Genomic DNA, 22,286 nt, shown 5'->3' with positions numbered 1-22,286 from the left:
CAGTTCTTGATTTGCCTTTCTCCTCTCCCTTCCCCCCTTCCATTCTCTTCCCCTTTTCCTGGGTCTCACATCCCTCAAGTACAACCCCTCTACTCACACATTATTAACTGGTGTGTGTTTGGGGTGGAAAAGTGTCCCCTGCACTTTGGGAGTGCTGCCATCTCAGTTGCCTCATCCAGTGACAGACTACACTCTGTCTTCCATGCCATGGAATACAGGGGTTAAAAACCTCACCCATTCAGCTCCAGTGGAATTTCATGCAAAATACAGCAGTGTTCACAAAAGTTTTATTCACACGTGGTGAAGGACAACCACTAGGCTTGGAAAAGTCAGGTTGAGGTTTTTTTTTTTCCACTCTGCAGCGTTAAAGAAAGAAATAAAACTATATTATTTGATCAATACAAGTAAACACGGAATAGAATATAAAAAAAGAAGGGTGACAATAACAATATAGAGAGAAACAGCAGAAAGATTGTAGGTTAAATAATAATAAAAAAAAGAAAACCCAAACCTATCAGTGTCAACAAGTAAAACCCCACTTCACAAACTTTGTGGTGTTTTTACATCATAAAATCTCATTCTAAGAGGCTTAAGTAGAGATAAGATCAGCCATACTACAACTGCATCAGACCTGACTCCAGCTGACTGCTTTTGTATCTTTCATTCACTCATCACCAAGAAACTGGTCCAACTTTCACTTAGTCATTGCAAATTCCGATTTTAGAGATAATTTCTCCACCGTTCAGGAGACAGGATTTACTGGTGAAGTGCAACAGGAAATCCACGCTTAGATTATATATTAGATTATAACCTGCACTGCCACCCAGTGTCATAAATATTTGGACAAATGACAAATGCCCAGCTTTTATAAATTTTCAGTGGAGCTTTATCTCAAAAATAAAATAAACCTAGGAGATGACTAATGGAGAACTGAAAAGTTGCTGGGTTTGTTTTTCTTCTGGTACTCATAGTTGTGTTTTAATTCTTCCCTTCAAAGAACCCTCAACTAAAACTTGTAGTTCTTATGATAAAAGCTCTTTTGATTTAATAGATACTTTAGTTGTGCAACATTTTTAAGAGATCTGTAACAGTCATATGCTGGAAAGTTTGACTTTTTAAAAAAGTGACTGAGAATGTCTTTTTTAGTTCTAGAGTAGTGTGGCCTTATTTAAAAAAAAAAAAAAACCCTCTGGAGACATAAAGGTAGAACTTTTTTCCTAACAGTGACATATACATGTTTTTCATTTACCTCTAGATTTTGGTACTAACTTTGACAGCGGGACACTAAATCCAAATATTTCTGCTAATATATTGAATCCATGAAAACTGCCTCTTGGAATTTTTCAGCATTATCAGATTCAGTTCTGCCACTGTCCATTAGAGCAGTATTTGGCAGCACACAAGACTTTCATTATAAATAAATACTTTCCTGTAGCACTTTGGGATGCTGTGCAGAGCTTTGTGTTTCCCAATATTTATATTCTGCCTCAGTCTCCTCTCTTTAGCCCTTATGACAGAGGTTATCATCTTCCTGCAGACGAACTTTTAGAGAATAGCTTGCTCATACCTGACTTCTAGAAGGTTGGGTTTGTTGTCTTTAGGATAATTTTTTGTGTGTATATGTTTAAATAATGTTTTCCAGGGTTGGGCTGTGCTGGCCCTACCCGATGCTTCAAACCCCACATCATTTCTACTAGAAATAGTTCCCAGTGTTACAGCTTGGCACTGTTGTTTTGGGTTTACCTAGAGCTCTAGAGGAGCAGCCTAGAAGCAAATACACCATAAACCTGACAGGAATTAGGTTAGCGCTGCATTTTTTTCCCAGCTTGATGGCACGTATTAGTCTTAAAATATTGCAAGAGTGACACAATGAACCTGAGCTGTGTTCACTGGGCCCCTTCTTATTGGTGGGAGATTTGTAGATTTTCATACTATGGCTTGATGAGCTTTCACTTTTCCCTCTGCTTTTATCAGTGCAGAGTCTTTCTTATTCGAGTATGTTCATTACTCTCTTTGTGACAAATTAAATTAAGAATTTTTGCTAACACCAGGCTTCTGATGGTACCTAAAAATAATTTCAAGACCAACAGCATGATGTCTTTCAGTAATTGTTAAATAGGAGTGAACAGAGAAGGCTAAAATAAGAATCAGGCCAATTAAACCTCTCTTTGATGGTAGTGGTGCCTGTAATTAGAGATGCTTGGGAAATGTTTCTCCCTCACTCCCCACCAATCCCCACCTTTTTTCTACCACGGGATGATGTGGAAAGTGAAGGGAGAGAGCACCCACCCCAGGCATTATAGTGCTCACATGGGAATCTTCAGCAGTTTCCCCAGAATGTGAAACTTCATAGTGAGATTTTTAGGATGCATTTCTGAGAAACTTCTCTCTTTTTTTTTTTTTTTTTAAGAACAAGTGCTTTCTGAAAGAGACCAGTTTTTCTCAGAAAATCCCAATAATGCACTATTTGTGGTGGTGGAGAGGGGATATTGAGAGTCCTGTTCTGTGAACTGAAGACCTGTGATTAGCGAGTGTGGCACTAAGGATGCAGCAGGACCTCTACTCTATTGTTTCAGCAGTCTGTGGGAGCCTTACTTTAAAAGTAAGCATGATTTACCTCTTTCAGAAATGTTTATTCCACATGAACTAGGTGAGAAATGACATTATGAACTTCACTGTGGGTGTACCATGATCTTCACCTGCAGCTCAAGGTGGAACACACAGTCTAACCTGGAGTCAGGAGGCTGCTTCTGTAAATAACCTGAGAGAGCCTGTGCACCTGCAAGGAATTGTTGTGTCTCTGTGATCCTCAGTTTGCCAGCTTTTTCTAATAGGTAAAAACCTATAGTATTCCATAAGGTGATTGTTTAAAAAAAAAAAAAAAATTCTTTTAAAATGTATTTCATTTCTCTATAATCTAGTTTCTCAAGAGGGCAGTCTTCTTTGAGGGAGTCTTAAAATGACTAAGAAATGCTCCTTTCATTCAGGGAATGTCTTACAAAATGCAGGTTATGAGCACCAAGATGATATTTCTTGCTCTTTACTAGGCCTTTCAATCCTGCACTATTTGCATCCTTTATCTAACCAATTTCTACCTTAAGGGTTGTAATTTTCTCTCTGCATGGAGAATTGCAAACCTTGTCCATTTGAAAGATCTTTGGCTTTTGTCTGTTTTGGTGTTTCTTCCTTTCATCCTGGCTTAGGGATACCTAAGGGGGGTGTTTTGAAACCTCTTAAGACTGAATAGGATGTTGAAGGTAGGAAATAATGTAAGACTGTCCCTTCAAAAATAAATGCCTATTTGTGAAATGTAAAAGCTTGCACTGAGCATTTGTCAGTTCTCATTGTTCAGCAGTGGGCACGTGGTACAGCTGTATAATGTAAATTTAGCAGGATAATTTTTTTATTTTTTCTAAAAAAGAAACTTTGCGCTGACTTTTCTCAGTGTGAACAGATTCCAAAGTTTTCAAGGTTTTGTTGCTCCTAGACTTTGTGTGTCACAGCAGTTTTCTAGTGTCTTGAATGTGGCTTAATTGGCTCCCAGATGTGAGAACAAAATGGACCCTTTTTTCAGTTATCTGTGGAAAACATGGACATATGCAATTACATCGTTGGAGTGTATTGATTGGGAACCCTATAGACTGTCTCTTTTTTCTATATCAGGGTTTTCTTTTTACAATCAGCGAGAATTTTGTATGGAAGTTTTCAGGAATCCAGTGGGGATGTGCATTTCCTATTCACTGAGAGGTCCAAAACCCAGCATGACATTGTCTTTGCAGTAAATTGTATTTTCCCTGAATTCTCTGCATTACAGACTGGGGAGTCAGATCAAAACCTGGTGCTCACAGCAGCAATGCCTGTATGATATATTGTCCTCTATTGATAATATTTTTTAGCATGGCACCTAAATAAGGACAACCCCTTACAAAAGATTGCAAAATAAAAAGAAGGGGGCTTTGCTATTACTGAATTAGTTTATTGATCTAAATGGGTTCTCAGGATTTGGTTTTTTGTTTGGCTTTTTTTCCTTTAAGCTCCTGTTCTTGATCCCCTCAATTTAATTGCTAATGTGAAATTTAGCTCTGGGGACATCTCTGAACAGACACCATTGACAAGAATGTCAGTCCAGAAGTGTTACCTGATCTTGCTGTGTTTTCATGGTGTCCATTAGTAAAGGAGTCTTAATGGGGCAAACACACTTGTAACTCAAGATCACCTTCACCCAATCAGCCACTGCTCAAATACTTCTTACCTGTTTAAACCTTCTTCCCTTGATGAAAATTCGTGGTAACAGAAGAGAGGTGAGTGGTGGTGATATAAAATATGTGCCATCAGGCACAAATATGTTTTATGAACTCGTGTCACATGAAGCCTTGGGAAATCTTATACACGTGAATGCTTTCACAAATTATGTTTATCTTGTACGTGCACAGAAGCAAACCACAGTTTTGTAGTCTTCAGGGTATCTGCAAGTGGGTCTGTTCTTGCTGATTCAGTCTGAGCTAAGAAATATATCAGTAAGGCTCTAGACTGTGCAGGGTCACTTCAGATGGATGGAGCTGTATGAAATTCCTTGTTGAGATTTGAAAGCAGATAAAATTCAGGTGGTTTTACTCTTCAGTATGATGTGAATTTCTTACTAGTTCAGGAAAAGTAAGTGAAATGACTAGTTGGAGTGTCACAGAAGTGATTAAATTGTTCTTCCAGGTTCTGCTGTTACAGGAAGGGAAGGAAACCGTAGTTTCAGAAAGAGGAAAGTAAGCCCAATTACCTCTGAGTAAAACTGGCAATTTTCTTTTTACCTCTTTCCTCGCAGAAAAGATGTTAGAATCATGTTCTGTAGAATGGAATAGTCAAAATAAGAAAAGAGGGTTAAATATTTAGGTCAGTTATATGAGGCTTAATTACAGCACTATATATTAGATGCTTTCCAGCATTAGCAGCAATGTCCCCCATGTTCCCTCTCACCTCTGCAGCTCAGGAACCTGCAGAACACAGTATCACATCACTTTCAATTGCATTATAACTTCTAATTATGGATATGGTTCAATTTCTTCACTTAAAGGAGTTTTTGTTCGCTTTTCATCTTCACATTTGATCTCACAGAGGGGTGATCACAGTGTGGCAGTAAATGAGGTGCATTGGGTAAGTTTTTCTAAGTATCAAAAGAATTTTTGAGGTTTCTCAGGTTAGTTACAAGCTCTGGCATTTCGAGCAATGACAGCAGAAGGAAAACCACGCAGCTATGAGTAATTTGCCATTTCCCAATAACCTTCCAAATAGAACTGAGTGGGTTTTGCATGGCTTTCACAATTGCTTTGAAGAGCATTCAAATGTACCTCTCATGTTGAAACAGCCTTGTGCTTAGGTTTCCCACACACCAGCCAGTAGTGTGTCCTAAGCAGTCTTCTGCAGGGCATTCCCAGACTCATATGTGAGAATTTAGTGGTTGAACCACTCCTGTTTCTTCCATGCAGCTGCCAAACCAGTTGTTTTAGCTATTGACTTTCCCTTTTAATCTTTGCTGTCTTGGCTACTCACGTGTACTAAAGAATGAATGTTAATAACTCGGATGATGACAGAAGTACCGAACACAAACTTGTTTAAACTGGGCACATAATTTGAAATTTTTAAGAGGAATCTTCAAGTGGGAGCAAGTTCTTCACCCACAGGGTTGTAGGTTCTGTTAGCTTTTCGATACCTGTTTGAAAGCAGGACTTCTATATTTTCTTCTCAATCCTGTGTCAGAGAAAAGCTCCTCTGAATTAATATAAACTTGTAACAATTAGGGAAACAGGGCCTGTATGGACCATGAAATACGTGGCATCTCCCTTGGGAAAATGGTATGGAGGGGTGTAGTCAATGTCTGGTCCAGGAGGATCTGCTGAGTAAGGACTACATGTTTCTCCATGTGTCATAGCCCACAGAAAATTCCCCATAGAAATGTGAGACCTACAGCAGAAGATCAATTGTCCCCACAGTATTGCACATTATAATGCCAGAAGACAAGAGCAAAAGAAATAAAAGCCATGGCTATTTGAGTATTTGCCATAGAAGCCCATTGATGAATAACATTCTAGCAGTCCTAGGAATGGGTTTTGATGGACAAACCAAAAACATCAGTGGTCTTTGCCACTCTTGGGACACATATTTCATCCCTGTGGCGCTGACCATATCAATATAGTTTGAAGTTTAATTCCTAATGAACAATCCCTTAGGCTCCCTGCAGCTGTGGGAAAGTTTCTCATTATGTTCTGCAGGGCTTAATTTTCCATGCAGGGCTGTTCATGTTTTTAGTTCAAGGGAAAAAAAAAAAATTAAAAAAGCCTGACTGATGAGAGATGTTGGAGAAAAAAGACTGCTGGTGAAAATACACTGAGCAAGGAATCAATCCTTATTTAGGAGAGAAGACACTGAAGTTTCAGTGTGTCTTAGATGGCAAAGGAAACTGCCATTCATTTGAATGTTATTGAAGGGCTTTCTTTTGCTCTTAGCCCATATCACTGTGTCTTGCTGCTTGGGGGGCATATTGTCCTCCTTGGAAATCAGTGTAGTAGGTGTGGTCCTTACTACATACCTCGTGTTGTGGTGGGAGAAGCTTTTTTTAGCTTGAGGGTTGTAAAGGATGGCCTTACCACCATTTTCTTATTTTCAGCTATCTTTCTCCAACCATATTTGTGGGTTGATTTTGGCTCAGACCTTACAACTGTCTTCAGTGATTGTTGGGTAGAACTGGCAATGTAGGAAACCAAATCTAAGGGTATTAGAACTGAAAATATTTGATACTTTCTTTGTGGGTTCAGTAAGACTCCTTTTAGTCTCTTGTAAATGGTATAATTAACTTAGCATCATGATCAGCTTCCTGTAATATTCTTTAAAAATCACTATAAAATAGCAGACTTTGGAGTAGTAATCACAGAAGTGATGGAGGAACACATAATAACAGTAATTCCTATAGTATGTTTGTGATTATGTTTTTTTTAATTTGTTAATAAGTCTTTCATATGTTAGGACACTGTTCTGCAAAGCTTAGGCACTAAATGGAGAACTTGTCCTTTGAAAATTAGTATTGGTGAATAGTAAGAGTAGTAATAATAATAAAAAAAGATATAGTACAAGCTCTGGATACAGTGAGAAGATGAACAAGGCCAAGGCACTCAGCTCTTTAAGATCTATTTCTGCTGTATTTGAATAAGCATGAGACAAAGTTTTAGTGCAATTGAAAAATAATAAATCTTAAATAAATACATAGTGGCAGCATAATCGATGCAAATCTACGTAAATAAGTAGTCATGCTGAATTGGAATGTAGTGCTACTGAATGGACTGCTCAAGATTTCATTAATTGACAAAAACTGGAGAACATGTTTACTAAGAAAAATATCTTTTATCCTATACCAGTTGCTTTAGGTTGTTAATTTGAGAAGCTGATAATTTTGGACCATTAATCATAATAATTAGAGGCAGATTTAGTGAGCTTTAGTGCAGTTCTCAACTAGATTAATAGTTGTGTAATCCAGTGTTTATTAATATAAATGAAGTAAATTAGAAGCATGACATTATAAAGAGGAGGAAGAAACTTCAGGAACTTTCCTGGATCATCCCAAAACTCCATTAATTTACATCAACAGGTTGTTCTTCAGTAGTTTGCTTTGTTTTGTTTCAATCTTTTCCTTCCTCCCGTGCTAATAAAGAGGAATGTGTGCAGTGATCTCTAACTGTGTTTACAGTTCCTTAATATCCATAGATTTTGGGGTTTGGGTGGAGGGAGGGAGTAGAGAACTTCCCAGCCACGGGAAGCCGTGCGTTTTTATTTAATACATATTCTTATCAGGAAGATCATGTTCCTCATTCCCCTGGAGGCTCCGAGCCAGGGTTGCCAACACATGCGGGATTTCACGCGTCAGGAGACTCCCACCCCAGAGCGGTGGCAGCCGCTCGTCTGGGAGCGTTTCCGTGCGGGAGTTTTAGACGAGAAACCCCCTGCGCAGCGATGTTTCCTGGCTGCTTCCCACAGGTAGTGGGGGAGGGAATATCCCTTCTGCTGAAGATGTGACTGCTGCATCTGTGCCTGTCTAGCTTCGCTTCAGAGAGGACGTGGTGCACGATGATGGAACGGAGAGGTGAGGGGTTTTCCCGAACTCTCAGCTTTTCATTCCCTTCCCGAGGCCAGACGCCTGCAGGAGTCTGTGTTTTCCCACTCTGGGGTTCTCAAGGCACATTAATGCTCGCTTGTAGCAAAATGTCCCGCTTGAGCTGACCCCTCCCTGCAGTTCTGGCATGGGGTCAGAGGGTCTGTGTGCTCTCCTCTCACTGGGAAACGCAGATTTCCAGGGGCTGCGTTAAACTTGTGTGCACCTTCTTGTTGAGCTGTGTGTGTAGCTAAGGGGAAAGCTTCAGGTTTTTTTTTTAGGATTAGCATGAGTTTCTCATTATAAACTTAATGTTTCAGCGCTTCCAGAAATGAAAGGTTCCCCTGCTGGCCTGCTTGGGGCTCGTCGATTCCAATTCCAACATCTCTCTTTCAAAATCATTTCTTAAAAATTAGGGAGAAAATGATGAGAGTTTCACAAGGTTAAAAGCCTCCTGATAGCTGAAAAAAACTATAAATTAAAAATCTGCATGTGCATTTAGCAGCTGGAGGAAATCTGCATGTGTGTGCATGTCTTTTCTTATGTCTCCACCAAAACCCACTAACCAAACTGATCCACAGGTGCCCAAGAGCAGTCAGCAATTTCTTCCTGAGAGATTTTTTTCCTTTTAGAAGTAACTCCCCTTCCCCCCCCTGAAATGGGAGGCTTGTTTTTAACAGGGTAGTTCTTGACCTCCTTTCACCTTTTTGTTTTGGATACACAGGCTTAGCTTTGTATTGAAAACCACATTGCAAATCTGAATATTAATAGGAAACTCCTGAGCTTGCTACGAGGAAGGCACCAATTGCTTTATTCCTCTGTTTTGAACGGCAACTTCTTCTGATGCAAAACAGCAGGCAGCAGTTGTAAAGAAGATAATTTCCTATCCAATCCAGGCTCCTGGTTACAAATCACCTGACAGAAATATCATGAAGAAGTAGTTGTGCGACATGTGCTCGGCCGTCACTCCGGTTATTCCACAGCAGCTTTCCAGCGAGCGAGTTGGGAAATAAGACCTGCTTTCCAGTGGAAGCTCCTTAGGGTAGGTGGTTTCAATTTTGCCTCCCTTGATTTGAGTAAGACAAGCCTTGTTCGCAGTTGGGAATTCTTGTGGAGCGTGCCTTCGCATGCAATTTCTCATACCTTTTTGGATCATCTTAAAAGAAATCTATACCTGTAGTTGACCTACTTAATCTATGCAATTATTCCACTGTGCTTGGGTGTATGCACATTATGTTCTCGTCTCCGTTTTTTTTTTTTTTCCTAGTTTGGCAGTCATTTTATTCCTTGTTAAAAGTACCATTGGATTGGTAATGGGAGCTCGAGCTCGGGATTCCTATTGTTAAAATTACTGGCCAGAAGAATGGAGAATCACAGAATTGCAAAATCACAGCCCATTCACTGCCTTCTCCGAAATCCTGCTGGATTCATTTAGATTTATTTAATAGTGATGAGTAAGGAAACTGGAGTCCTGCTGAAAGCAAGTGAAACAACAGGGATTGTTGGTTCCAGTTAAAAATGCACCTGTTTCTAACCAGAGCTTGATGCTGCAACATCTCCATATCTATGGGTCTGCTAAGAGACTTCCCAAGAGCTGAGGGGTATCTTGTGCCTAATTGTTATCTTTTGGGTGATGCCAGGTTTACTTGAGTTCCTGCCTCCCTGGCTGTAAAGCTACAATATTCTTTAAAACTCCAGAGTCTGCAACTTCCATAGATGAAGTGTTTCTGGGTCAAATTGCATCTGAGCGGGACGTATGTAGAGATGATTCAGCCCTGTAACACCCTGTATGCTCTGTGATCCAGAGGATCTTAATAACCAGCTAAAATTGAAGGATATAAGTAGTTTTCCTGAAGACACTGAGTCACCCGATATTCTGGCTTAATAGTGGCACTCTTAACATACTGCATGACCTGTTCCTTAATCAATATGATTGAAAATCAGCAAATCTCTTTAACTGCCTTATGCTTGTTTTTGGTTAAAATTTACTCTTCTCAGTTGTGTTTAAATACTTACTAATGTGGGAAAGAATGGCGCTTTACTTGCCTTTTGTTATTGAGGATGTACATGTTACTAGGCATCTTTATGGAACATCAAAACCAGATTATAGATAAAATTAAATATGGGAGCTTTAAACCTAGCTATAGTAAATTTTTGGCAATATTAACATGTACACAGGGAGGACCAATAACTACTAGCTTCTTAGTCATACAGCATCTGTACTATTTAGTGATTTGGTTATAGCACTTTTGACCCTCATGTTTTTTACATTTTTCTTGTAAATGTTGCTTTTGTAGAGCTCCCCTGATAAATTCTTTCCCGTGTTTTCCAAAGTATTGCCTTGCCCCTTGGCTATCATAGGGAAACAGCTGTGATTTAAGACATCAGCTTTGCTATTAACATCAAGTGGCTGCATAACAGCTATGAATCATCTTTATGAATGTGTTCTGACTAAATCATAGGACTCATTAGGTGTGGATGGATGGATATCTGAGAAAGTGATATGGGTAATAGGCTGTCTTCCGAGATAATGAAAAAGTTTTCACCTTCACTTTTCTTTATATGCTTGCCTTGGAAATGGTGGCTCCAATACAAAACTTGCAAACATGCAGCTGCAAATGAGTCTGTCACTGTAAATCCAGTCCCACTCAAAGGGTTGATTCATGTGGTTGAATGGTCATAATTCACAGTTGGGACTTCTTTAGCAGAGTATTTTACCAGACAAGAACAAATTAAGTTTGGTTTGTTTTTTTTTCCAAGTTGGAAGTTCTCTGGCACCTGATGGCCGAGAGAAAATCATCCCTGGTGTTGTCGGAGGAAGGAGGGGAGATTTCGTGTCATGAGTCGTGCAGGAATGTGCAGAAAACAAATTCCCTGAGTTTCTGTTTTGCCAAAACAGCCATTTAAATAGCAAGCATTCCTTCCACACGTGGTCTCTGTGGGAGAGTATTTAATCTTTCCTTTATAATTTATTTATTTCAAGGAAATAATTTTATTCTTCTACAGAAGAAGCAGAGGTAGAAGAAAATTGCCTCTTGGCCAAGTCATATCTCTTAACCCAGCAAATACAATTCACCCCCCAAACAAGCTAGATTAATCTGCCCTTCTTGATAATGTTTTGCTATAATCAGATTTTACATAATTGCTCTCTAAATACTAATTTTTTTTTGATCAAGCTTTCAATTTATTTTCTGCAAAGAATGGTTATTTAACAACAAAAAAACAACAACCAAAAAAAATAGCCAGAACATTAAATGCCCCAAGACACGAACTCATTAGAAGCACATACTGAGATTGTTTAGGCTGATAGTGATGGTGATGATAATAATAATAATTGCATTACAGCAGTACCTTAGGATCCTAGCTGAAAATGAGGTTCTCATTCTTGTAGGTGCAAAACTAAGATCCTCTCCAGCTCTGAGAAGCTTCAAAATGAGAAATAAAATGAGAAGCAATGAGAGCTTGAATACAAATCTTCCCTTCCTTTTTTTCTTTAATTAAAAAAAAAAAAAAATCCTGTTTGGATTCTAACCAGATATAGAATCATTTAAGTTGGACAAGACCTCTCTGACCATTGAGTCCAACCATTAACCCAGCACTGCCAAGTCCACCAACATGCCAAGTTCTGTTCTTCAGCACCTTCAAAAGGAGTAAAACATCTGTCAGAGCATTCCTATGAAACACTGCCATGCAGGAATCTGGAAGCCCTGCCCTCTGATTTGTGCTAAGCAGTTAATAAAGAAATGAAATAATGAAGGGTGCAGGTTCCAACTGCAGTGATGCACACAGTGGTAGTAATAAGCAGGAGCAGATATGCCTGTTTGAAGGATGAATTGAGGTTTGTACCGAGCTATTGCTTTTACAGTCAAGCAGATGTCACTGGGCTTGCTTTACAGGATATTATGATATATGAAACCAGAGGCTTTTGAGTAGTAAAAATTACTCCTGTCAATTCGTCTTTGTGTATGGCACTTTGATATATCATTCACAGCTTAATTATATTGTCATAGTTGAGAGATTAAAACAAAAGTCAGGTTGACTCTTGCTTAAAACTCTCTCTGAAATAATGCTCGTAGGTGAAGGGGGAAGAAATCCATAAGATCTATATAAAATTCCATTGTAATGTATTGTGCCATCAATAACAGGTTCCTTCCATCCAGTTTCACACAGTGCACTTAGGGAGATATTCATCAGCTATCACTCACTGCACAGGAGCACAAACATCTAACACCAGACATATCCAGAAAAAAGGGAGAGAGTGGGAATTGTCCTTTGTACAAGCCTTGGAGTGGCTGGGGCACGGGTTGTGCCAAAACCCGTTGGAATTGGGGCGGTGGAACAAAGACAAAATCCACTGGTGCAGGTTTGACTGTAAGAAGTGCCTGATAACCCCATGTGGGAAGGTTTGGCTGTCACATCCACGGACAGGGACACAGTTACCTGTCCCCAGAGGAAACTGTTGGCTGATGGGATCTGGAGCCCCTTCAGCTGCCATTCCTGCCCCAGGGGATGGGAGGGGAGAAAGACTTGTTTTGGATCTTGAGCTGGACTCAGTTTTTTACCACAGAGACGTTTGTAATTTTTGGGTTTGGCTATTGACTGGCGAGTTACACATGGCAAAACAAACTCTGTAATCAAAATAAATTGCAGTATGTCATTTAGGCATACAGGCTCTGAGGCTTGATTGTTATCAACTAAAGTGATAGAAGCAAAACCAATTGAAACCCAAAGCAGAATTTTCTGTGTTCTCAGTCTCTCAGTTGCTCTTTGTGTTTGGGTATTTTACCTGCATCGAATAAGTTGCTCTTCTGTGAAGCTGTTGGTTGAAATGAATTGCATGTGGGTACCTAACAGAGGTTAACATGGCATCCAAAAAAATCTGGGCACTTAAATTAGGTTGAAATTTTTCAAGATGTTGTGTTTGGCATGCTGCTCCTGTACCCTGTGTTTCTGGATGCTGCTGTATTGCATAGACAAATTAAATGTAATATTAATGATTACTGCCAGGTGCTGCATTAAAAAAAAAAAAAGTAATTTTAATATTAGACAAGTAAATGTAAATTAAGGTAAAGTTGTTAATACAGTTCATGGTATTATTTGTGGCACATGTTTTATATACATTGATTCAAATGATGGGTTGAGGCATGCACTTAATTTATTTAACGACTTCCTGCTGTAGCTGTGATTTTTGCCCATGGGTGGCTTTCAGAGTGACAGCTTGGAAGGCAGAGAAAGGTTGTTTATCTTTTAACTTCAGGGTGAGAAGGTAAAGGTGTGGACAGGCAGAGGTGCTGGTGACAATGCCAAGAGGTGTATGCTTGACAAAAATGGCTATTGAGGATTTTTTTTCATTGAAAATGATCACTTTCAAACACTGTGGAACTCTTTCTGTGGAGGCAAAGGTAGAGCTGGGGATGTGGCACATGAGGACAGAACACTTTTTATGTATGTAAGCAAGTAGATTAATGGAACATCCGTAAAAAGTTCAGACATACAATCTTCTTTACTTATTTTACCACTAAAAGATGTGACTGGCTGTCATAAATTATTAATCTGAGCTTTCTAACTGTACCAATTTCGTGCTTCTGCCTTTCTCTTCAGTAGTTTAATGAAATTATACTTGCTTCCCTCACATATTAAAGAGCCTGTGTAATAAAACAACCAAAAGAAAACCTTATGTGATTCCCTGGATACCTGGATGTAATGAAATGGATTGGAATCGAATGTTTTAATATATTTGCTTTGCTAAAACAGATTTTTTCCATGCAAAGTACTTGTATAATTTAGTTAAACACTTTTTAAACCAATTTTACATGTTTGGAAGAAAATCCCCATATAGTATGCTTTAATTTTGTAAGAATGCTGCAACAAAATGATAGCTTGCCACTAATTGCTTGTAGAGCACGTGAGAGAAAATTTTTTGAAAGCTTTTGATCAAATTCAGAAAACAAACCTTCAGCATTCAAATATTAAGATTTCAGCATTCTAGGAAAGTGAAGGTTTTCTTTTCTCCCCATGCTAAGAACCCAGTTTGAATTAAGTTAGATCTGTGATCTGATACTTAATGTGTAATTTGAGGCCCTTGCTCTGGGTAGAAATCTTGTTATTTAGCAGTAACCTGCTGCCCATGAGGCACCGTGTCAGTTTATGTACAGTGTGTTTAGTGATGTGTTTTGGGTGCACTAAATAAAATTTGGGGTTTTTTTCCATTAAAGACTTGTTGAGAACAGCAGTCTTTCTGAAGAGCTTTTCACATCTGTTCTTATCTTACTATTTTAATTGTCTAGTGCTCTATCTGTGTGCCAAGATTCCTTTTTCTATCCTGTAATAAATTTCTGTAGGATGCTGCTGAATGGCGTTGTAAATGTGGAATTGCTTGGCTTGACTTGGTGATACTAATGCCTTTTGTGTGAGCTTTGTCCATCTGATGGAGACATAATAAAATGAGTAAATATTTCTTTTTTTAGTGTGTAATTTGCTTTTTAAAAAAGGAAGAGGTGGAGTCCAATGCTATGTAGTGATGGTTGGCATAGTAATATTGTTGTTCCTTTATAAAAGCATTCACTGGGCAGAAGACCAGAAGCGAGAGTTTAGCTATTATTAATCTCTGGAATATTTAGTCTTCTCTTTTTGGCATGATTTGCTAATAGACTGTTTCGCCTGAGTAACCAATGTCTTCTGAAGGAAAAAAATAAACAGATTTGTTTATCTGTAGCGGCTTGTTGTGATTTTTCACTTCCTTTCTCTGCATGTATTTATTATATTTTGCATTTAATGTATAAATATTGATATCTTAGAGAATAATTTTTACAAATAACTTTTTCTAATGAACTTGAAGTTGTCTGTGTCCATTTTCTGGCCAAGTGATATTCTGCTGTTTAGCAAACATTCTCACATTTTCCTTTTGTATTATAAATGAACATCACAGATATGCAATTTTAAAAATGTCTTTTTTTTTCCCAAGCAGTTATGGATATTGTATTCTTAGAGCAACGCAGGGAACCTGAAAATTTCTAAGCTGATGGGAATACAAGCATGGCCCCTGCAGGTATCACTGAGTTAATGCTCCAGACACACCATGTGTCAGAAAGGCCCACAGAGAGCTGATCTGCAAGATGGGGGGTGTGTCTGTCTCTTCAAGGTACTGATTTCAGTACTTGGTCCTTTGTTTTTCCCTGGTGTATCCAAGTGGATGCTAATTCTGCCTGCCCTCCCGAGGCATAACTTGTGTCCCACCTTGGAAAGCTTTGCCAGTCCCGTGTGCTCCTTGGGGAGGGTCAAATCCGCACATGTGGATCTCCTTGACACTTCTCTCAGCTGTTCCCAGGAGTGAAGGTCTGGAAGGATTTGGGTAGGTGGGGCATTTTATGAGTCACAGGTGAAGGAATTTTGGGCCTAATTCAGCCTGGAAGAAGTGATCTAATCTGCCTCTTTATTTCTCCCTGACCACACTGACTTCTGCAGGTTTGGTTAGTCCTGTGTGTGAAAATCATTTAAAATGTTTCCATACATGTAAGTTACAGATGAAATAATTCTCTAGAATGTTTCCATTCCTCTACTGTGTTGAAGATTTTTAGGAGTTGCTGGTTTTTTTAATTTTGTTCTTTAGTTGTACTTTGTAAATGTTCATGTTGAGTTACTTATTAAAAACCTTACTGATTTTCTTAGAGTTACTGCTAATTCTAAATTTTGGTGTTAATTTTTTTGATATTAGGAGCTCCTTGCTCTGCAGCTCCATAGTTTTTTATTCAGGTAACTGTAAGATAAATGCCTTAATTAATGAGTTTATATGTAATGTAGCTAATATATTTGGTTACTTTGATGAGTGAAGTATTTCTCCTACTATATATGATTTCATCAGAGAAGCTGAGAACTGGACTTAAACAATAAGCCAGTGTCTTTATAATATTTCTGTGGAGACACTGCCCATTCTTGACTTGCTGGTTTATTTGGTGGGGAATCTGAACTTATTTCTGAGTTTGCCCCAAAAGTTTCCTGGGAGCAAATAGTCTCTCCTAATTTGTTTGTTCTAGAGAAAATGGACTAATAATTTTGTCTTGGATCAAACCTGATACTTAGCCATATTTTCAGATGTTGAAAGGAAAAATAGATTTTTGTTGTCTGCATACACTTTTAATTTACTGTGCTTGTAAATTACTGTGGAATTGCTGCAGTAAATTACTGCACTGTAAAATACTGCTTCTCAGTGGCTCGGGAAGGTTTTTTATGTACATGCCTCACTTAAAGGATAGTGTAACATTAATCAAATTTATTTGAAAGGTATTATTAGATTTTGTGTACTCTGTACTGAATACTAGCGTATCCTTAGCAATGATTACTCATAAATCCCACAATTATTCAAAGAATAGCCTCATGATTAGAGTAGCATTGACTGTGTTATCCTGTGTTATTACAACAGTATGGAAGCCTTTTCATAATAACAAGGGATTTAATTGGTGCAAAGACTTATTTGCAGAATGCTAAACACGTTGGTAAGCAAGGCATTTGAATTGTGCATTACAGGCACCCAGAGTATTATCAGCTAATTAGGTACTGGAAGGGCATATGTAGTGTTAACAAAGGCTGTTCGACTTCTGAACACAGTTGTTTTTTCAGTATTAAAATGGCTGGAACAATGATTATAAGTTTTATGTGACTTTAAGTATGGTTTATTACCTTCTGTGAGCAGTTTCTAAAACATACTTTTAAGCAGTTTTCAGGGAACAGTGCACGATTAAGTTTTGCAATGAAGGTACTGATCTACGGCTAGAAAATTATGTGGAAGTGTTTACATCCGTAATAGAATGGCATAAATATTTAATTTGTTTCTAGGAAAAGCTGTTTGTTTATCAGCAGATGTGTTTTGTCAGGTGTTGGGAAGTATGAATGTAGGTTGATTGGTCCAGGTAAAGGAGGAGAGGCATTAATGGGAGTCGGATACCCTGGGGAGTTCTTCATTATTAAACTGTCAGTTTTAAATTCCATCTGTAACATACTAATCAAATGCTTGTGACAGTTTAAGCTTTATTGTCACCCTTAAACCTCTGCAGAAGGAGGATTTCCTCGGAAATCTGGCTGGTTTTTACCCAGCTGTTAATTATGCCTGGTGACATACTCTGTTAGTTTTTGCTTCCTTCCAGGCCACTGTTGTCTGCAGGCTTCTCTTGCTTCAAGGCTGTGGTATTTTATCCTCTCTTTTTACTGTTCCTCGCTTTTCATTGAAACTCTTGGCAGAAATGGTGGCCCACACAAGTATTTTATGTTTTGTTCAAACCTTTGCTTGTTTATGAGCAGTCGGCTGTCAAAACCCTGTGTCTGCTCCTGTGCTACAAAGTTATCCACGCTGCAGGCTGAGTTATTTTTTGGTAAAGGAATTAAATATGTTATCATATAGGTGTGGTGTTGAAAGTAGATAAAAACACATTATTAATGCTTCGAAGAGGAGGGACACTGTTGCTAAGCAGGCTGGGGTGGGCTGTCATTTCATGAGTAAATGCCTTTTTCTTTGCAAGTGTTTGTGTGAGGCTCAGAGGGGACTGTTCTCCCCCAGGGCAGCACAGGGTTACATGGAGTCCTTGTCCTCGGTGCAGAAGGGACACTTGTTGAATGAACTGGCTGGAGAGACGTGTCCCACTCTCCTTCCCACTCAGGACTTGGTTTGCTAGAGCCAGCTGCCTAAAATCAGGGCCAGCTGAGAAACCAGCAGCTCTGCCCGGGGGTGGTGGCTGTGAAGGAGGCAACAGAGAGTAGAGCCCATCCCTTCTGCTGCTTCACAAACCAGGCTTGGCTTTTTGAGGAAAGTCCCCAGAATCAGGGCTGATGGCTGGGGTTGAAATCTTCTAGTGGTTTGTTGTTTTGTTTTGGGTTGCTGGTTTTTGTTGTGGGTTTTTTTTTTCTTTTCTCCTTCAAAATGGGGTTTCTCTGGCAGATCTCAAGCAATAGTAGTGCTTCAGTACCTGTCGTGGTGCCTGAGCTTTTTAGTCTCAGTAAATTGTGTCTTTGCTCTAGATTAAGTAGATATTAATGTAACAGACTAATTTTGTCCTCCAGTATGTTTATTGTGCCTTTGCACCAAACAGATTAAATCAAAATGGCAGAGCTCACTCCTGTTGTGCTGCTGGCGGGTTATTTACTGGTTTGTCTGGGAGCAATGTCAGGATGTCCTGAATTCCTCCCTTCTCACCAGGAAAAGTCTTTCACCTGTTAGACCGAGTTGGAATGCATAAACTGCTGATGGGGGGAAATATTTCACAAGTACAGCTGAAGGTAAAGGACTGACAGTGTTATGTTGTAAAACCACACTGCTGGCAGACCTGGCAGGGAAAGGATCTCACCCATTTAATGGGTTTTTTTTGCTCTTCCAGCTGCTGGTGTGCCAGCTTTCCAGGGTGTGGGGATACAATTTGCTTATCTAATGTCTCTAATTAATGTGTGAGCGCAGTATCATTGTAGAGATGGAAAATGATGAACAGCAATAAGGCATTTTATTTCTGTTCTATATAGTACTCTTCAGCCAGATTATTGTTAACCCCAGATGTTTTATGACTTTTTGATAATAGCATGGGGTGTTTTATTCTTGGTATTAATTGGAGTTACATTTTATAATGTAGAAGTTCATTCTGTCCTTCACTAAATAAGTTAAAATTGCACTATTTTGCAATTTGTGATCCTAACAGTTCTTTGTTTTTCAAGGGTTGTATAGGGGGAAATTTGAATTTATGTCTTATAGGTTGGTAGTCTGGGACAAAAAGACCTAGAAGGGGGAAACATCACAATCTCACAGCTCAACATATAGATAGAAAATAACTCCAAAACCAGTGAATTATTCCTGTTTTGGTTGAAGAAGCTATTAACTGGTAGTCCATGAGAGAGTTTTAAAAGAAATTGATTTCCTTACTAACAGTGTTTTCTTGCCTGAAAAAGAGTTTAATCATATTGGTGGGAAACAAAATTGATGAGCCTTTAACATCAGATAGTACAGAAATACTGATTAGAAACCATTTGCCTACAGTTTAGAAGACAAAAATTTAGATTAAGCACAACTGAAACATTAATTTAATGTAGTTCTGTTGAAGTCATGGGGAAAATCTGCTGCTGTAAAATTAATCTTACTCCTCATTCGCAGTTATGAAAATGGATGTGAAATAATGTCAGTTTAACTGTAGTGTAAAAGTCATCAATATGCATTCTTCTTTGTACCTGATGCAAGCATGCTTCTTGTTTGGGAAATGTCCTCCTCCTCCTGTCACGTTGCTTGCTTTCTGCCGTTCCCTGTCAACAAAACTGTCTAGATTTAGCTTCCCAAAGCCAAGGAGGTGAGATGCCAGCACTCAAAAGCCTGCTTAGAACAGAATTTCACCAAAAAAGAAGTGTCTCTCCCAGCTGCTCTATGGGCTTAGGCAGGAAAGACAGAGCTGTCTTGGAGGTCTTGGAGCTGTCTCCTGAAAGAAAAGGCGAAAAAAGCTCACATTGTGCACAGTCATTTTGTTCTCCAGCCAGGATTCCAGTCTGGGCACTCAGATCATTTGGACTTGAACTCAGGTTACCTTTTCCCCCCGTCTCTTTCCCACCGATTTTCATAGACTGTGTTAAAGGAATAATTTGTGAGGTGTATCTCATCTGTTGATGCTCTTGTGTACTGTACAAGTACTTCTCTATTCATTGTACTGTTAAAGGAAGTGTTTTGGTTTTTTGTTTTTTGGAGGGGTTGTTTTGAGGCTCTTGCCCATTGAATCAAACACTCAGTAGATAGGAAGGGCACTGTCATTTAATAAAAAGTTCCTTTCTGTTTCTGGTTTCTGAAAACAACAACAAATTAATTAGTTCAGTCTCTGAACTCAGATTCTGTTGCTGCCTCCTTCATTGTGCACTACCAGAATGGGAACTCTAGGCTCACAAATTCCAATGCTGCCCTTCCCAAACCTTTGCCACTTGGTCTATTAGAGGAACCCCATCAGAGTCCAGCCACTAATTGGAGTGACCTTTTCCAGCAGAATTCCTAGGAGACATGTGGTGTCTGACAAAACCCATCAAAATGAATTTGTATTTCCTACTACCAGCAAGACCAAATGTTACCTCATGTACAGTTAAATCTTTGCATTTACATGCTTCTCTCGTCTCCTTCTGTCAGGACTGGGGTATCAGACTGGTTGGTTGGTCCTTCTTCCTGACTTATAATTAGTGAACAATAAACTGCTTCCATTTAGGCCAGATTCACTGAGGTAGGCAGGTGTTTCACTTTTGTTTCAATTCCCCAGTCCCAGTTTAGCACCTTCATGCTTCTGTGCATGTGGGCTGAGCTCCTGCGGTCATTACCAGAATTGCTGGTTTGCTGAGAAAAATACTGTCTACTGGGGTTTTAGAAACTTTATCATCCAACTGCAGCAGTGCGTCATCCTTCTCACACCTAATTTATATTCAGTTATGAGCCTGTTCTGGGGTGTTTTGGGTAGGCTGAAGTGTTGCCATGAAGACTTAAAATTGAAGAGGTCCAATGTTGTGATGGGTTTGTGACTGACGTGGCGAGAGCTGGAGTGTCACTGTAAGTTAGGTACGAGGTGTAGTCTCTCAAAGGGCTGTCCATTGTCTGTGCAAGACACTTCTGGTACTGCAGGAAGGAGGCAGTGACCCTGTGATTCAGCTCTTGTTTGCTGTAGGACATGTGTGGAGCAATTCCTGAGGTGACAGCAGTGTATCTGAGGGGTTATACACTCCATGGCACAACCAGAGCCGTTCAGTTCCTGGGGCTTCACAGGACACAGTAAAGGCCATGTTGGCACAAATGATGAGTTATTGGACTTGCCTTAACCTGAAGGTAATGAGGGCTTCACTAACACACCTTACTTGGTTACCTGGCATTTCATGAGCTCAGACCAGGTGACTGGAGAGTCACTGTGGCTCAGTTCATGTGGGTAATACATCAATCTGTGACGACTCTGTCATGTGCCAGAGGTCTGACTGCACTGTCTGAATGTCTTCATTAGTGTTTGCAGTGTGTGGTGTGAACTTGCTTGCTAATGTGTGATTTCTGAAGGTCAGACTTGTGAAGGACTGTTATGCCAGCATTCATAGATACTTGTACAAGTCAGAGCTGAGCAGCACGAGCAGTTTTGACTTCGCTGGCTCTTTACAAAGTCAGTGCTTTTGTGTTTGTGTGGAAGTTGCGTTAGAGCAGCAACGGTGCACGGGCAATAATGAGGATCTGAGATGTGCTAATGCCAAGGCTTTCTGCTGATGACATCTGTCATCTTGTTAAATAGCAGACCTTTATTATGTATCTGTTCTGGTAATTTAAATCCATGAAGGACTTGCTGTCTGAAAAAGCTGTGTTACATAATGCTTTCAGATAACTTACCCAAATAGGTGTTTTTTGGTTTTTTTTTTGTTTTTTTTTCCATAAATTTTTAAACATAAACCAAGTATATTGCTACAATAGAGCAGTGCAGTTAACTCATCTGTGGATTGCATTTATTAGAGAATTCCTTTAAAGGGAAACCAATTATTTGATTGTTCTCATCTACCAAAAAATATCAATTAACATGCCAGACTAATTAATCTTATAAAAGCTAACAATCAAATACAGCACATTTCCTCCCAGAGGAACAGACAGTACTTCTAAAGGTCACCATTTAGCTGTGCAGCTCCTTTTATTGCACTTCCTCAAAAAGGAAAAAAAAAAAAAGGGTAAGGGTGGGGGAAAGAGGGGTTGAGTGATGAGAACTCAGTTCTCTTTAATGCTTAATAAACTTAACCTTTATCGTGGTATTGAACTTGATGATCCTGCATGAAAGAGGAGTGCATGCTGCTTTAGAGGCATTTGTGCTGACTGTTAGTTAATCATTTTTATTTGCTTTATGGATACGACATGGAATATTTATTAATATTCTTCAGAGCACAGTAAATATGAAGAGAGATTAAAGCAGCAGAGTAGGAAGGATGATGGTTCCTCTGTGAGGAGGGGGTGTGTGGGTACAAGTGACTGCAGGGGATGCATGTTGATTCCAAAAAGCTCTCTTTCTGAGCAGTCATCCTGCTGTCTAACTCTGGACATACTTAATTTCTTAGGGTGCAGTTCTAGGTATGTGATTTATACTAGTTTTTTTTTCTCTAATTTCTGCGCTGCAATAAATGGTTAAAGAAATTCATCATTACTGAA

General features: G+C 39.2%; 1 protein-coding gene across 7 annotated transcripts in view; it reads left to right on the top strand.

Annotated features, from left to right (window-relative positions):
• Window positions 1–22,286, top strand: part of NAALADL2 (N-acetylated alpha-linked acidic dipeptidase like 2) — a 434,035-nt gene that overhangs the window by 139,154 nt on the left and 272,595 nt on the right. For 2 of the 7 annotated variants that reach the window (XM_050308262.1, XM_050308261.1), the window contains one exon: window positions 9,028–9,173. The exons of the other annotated variants lie outside the window; for them this stretch is intronic. The gene's annotated coding sequence lies outside the window, so the exon portion shown is untranslated. The remainder of the gene's footprint in view (window positions 1–9,027; window positions 9,174–22,286) is intronic. 7 annotated transcript variants of the gene reach the window in all.

Source organism: Myiozetetes cayanensis, unplaced genomic scaffold (genome assembly GCF_022539395.1).
Source record: "Myiozetetes cayanensis isolate MyiCay16 unplaced genomic scaffold, myiCay2020 scf13, whole genome shotgun sequence".
NCBI lineage: Eukaryota > Metazoa > Chordata > Aves > Passeriformes > Tyrannidae > Myiozetetes > Myiozetetes cayanensis.
The sequence above is the reverse complement of the archived record's forward strand: the minus strand, read 5'-3'. Positions and strand labels throughout refer to the sequence as shown.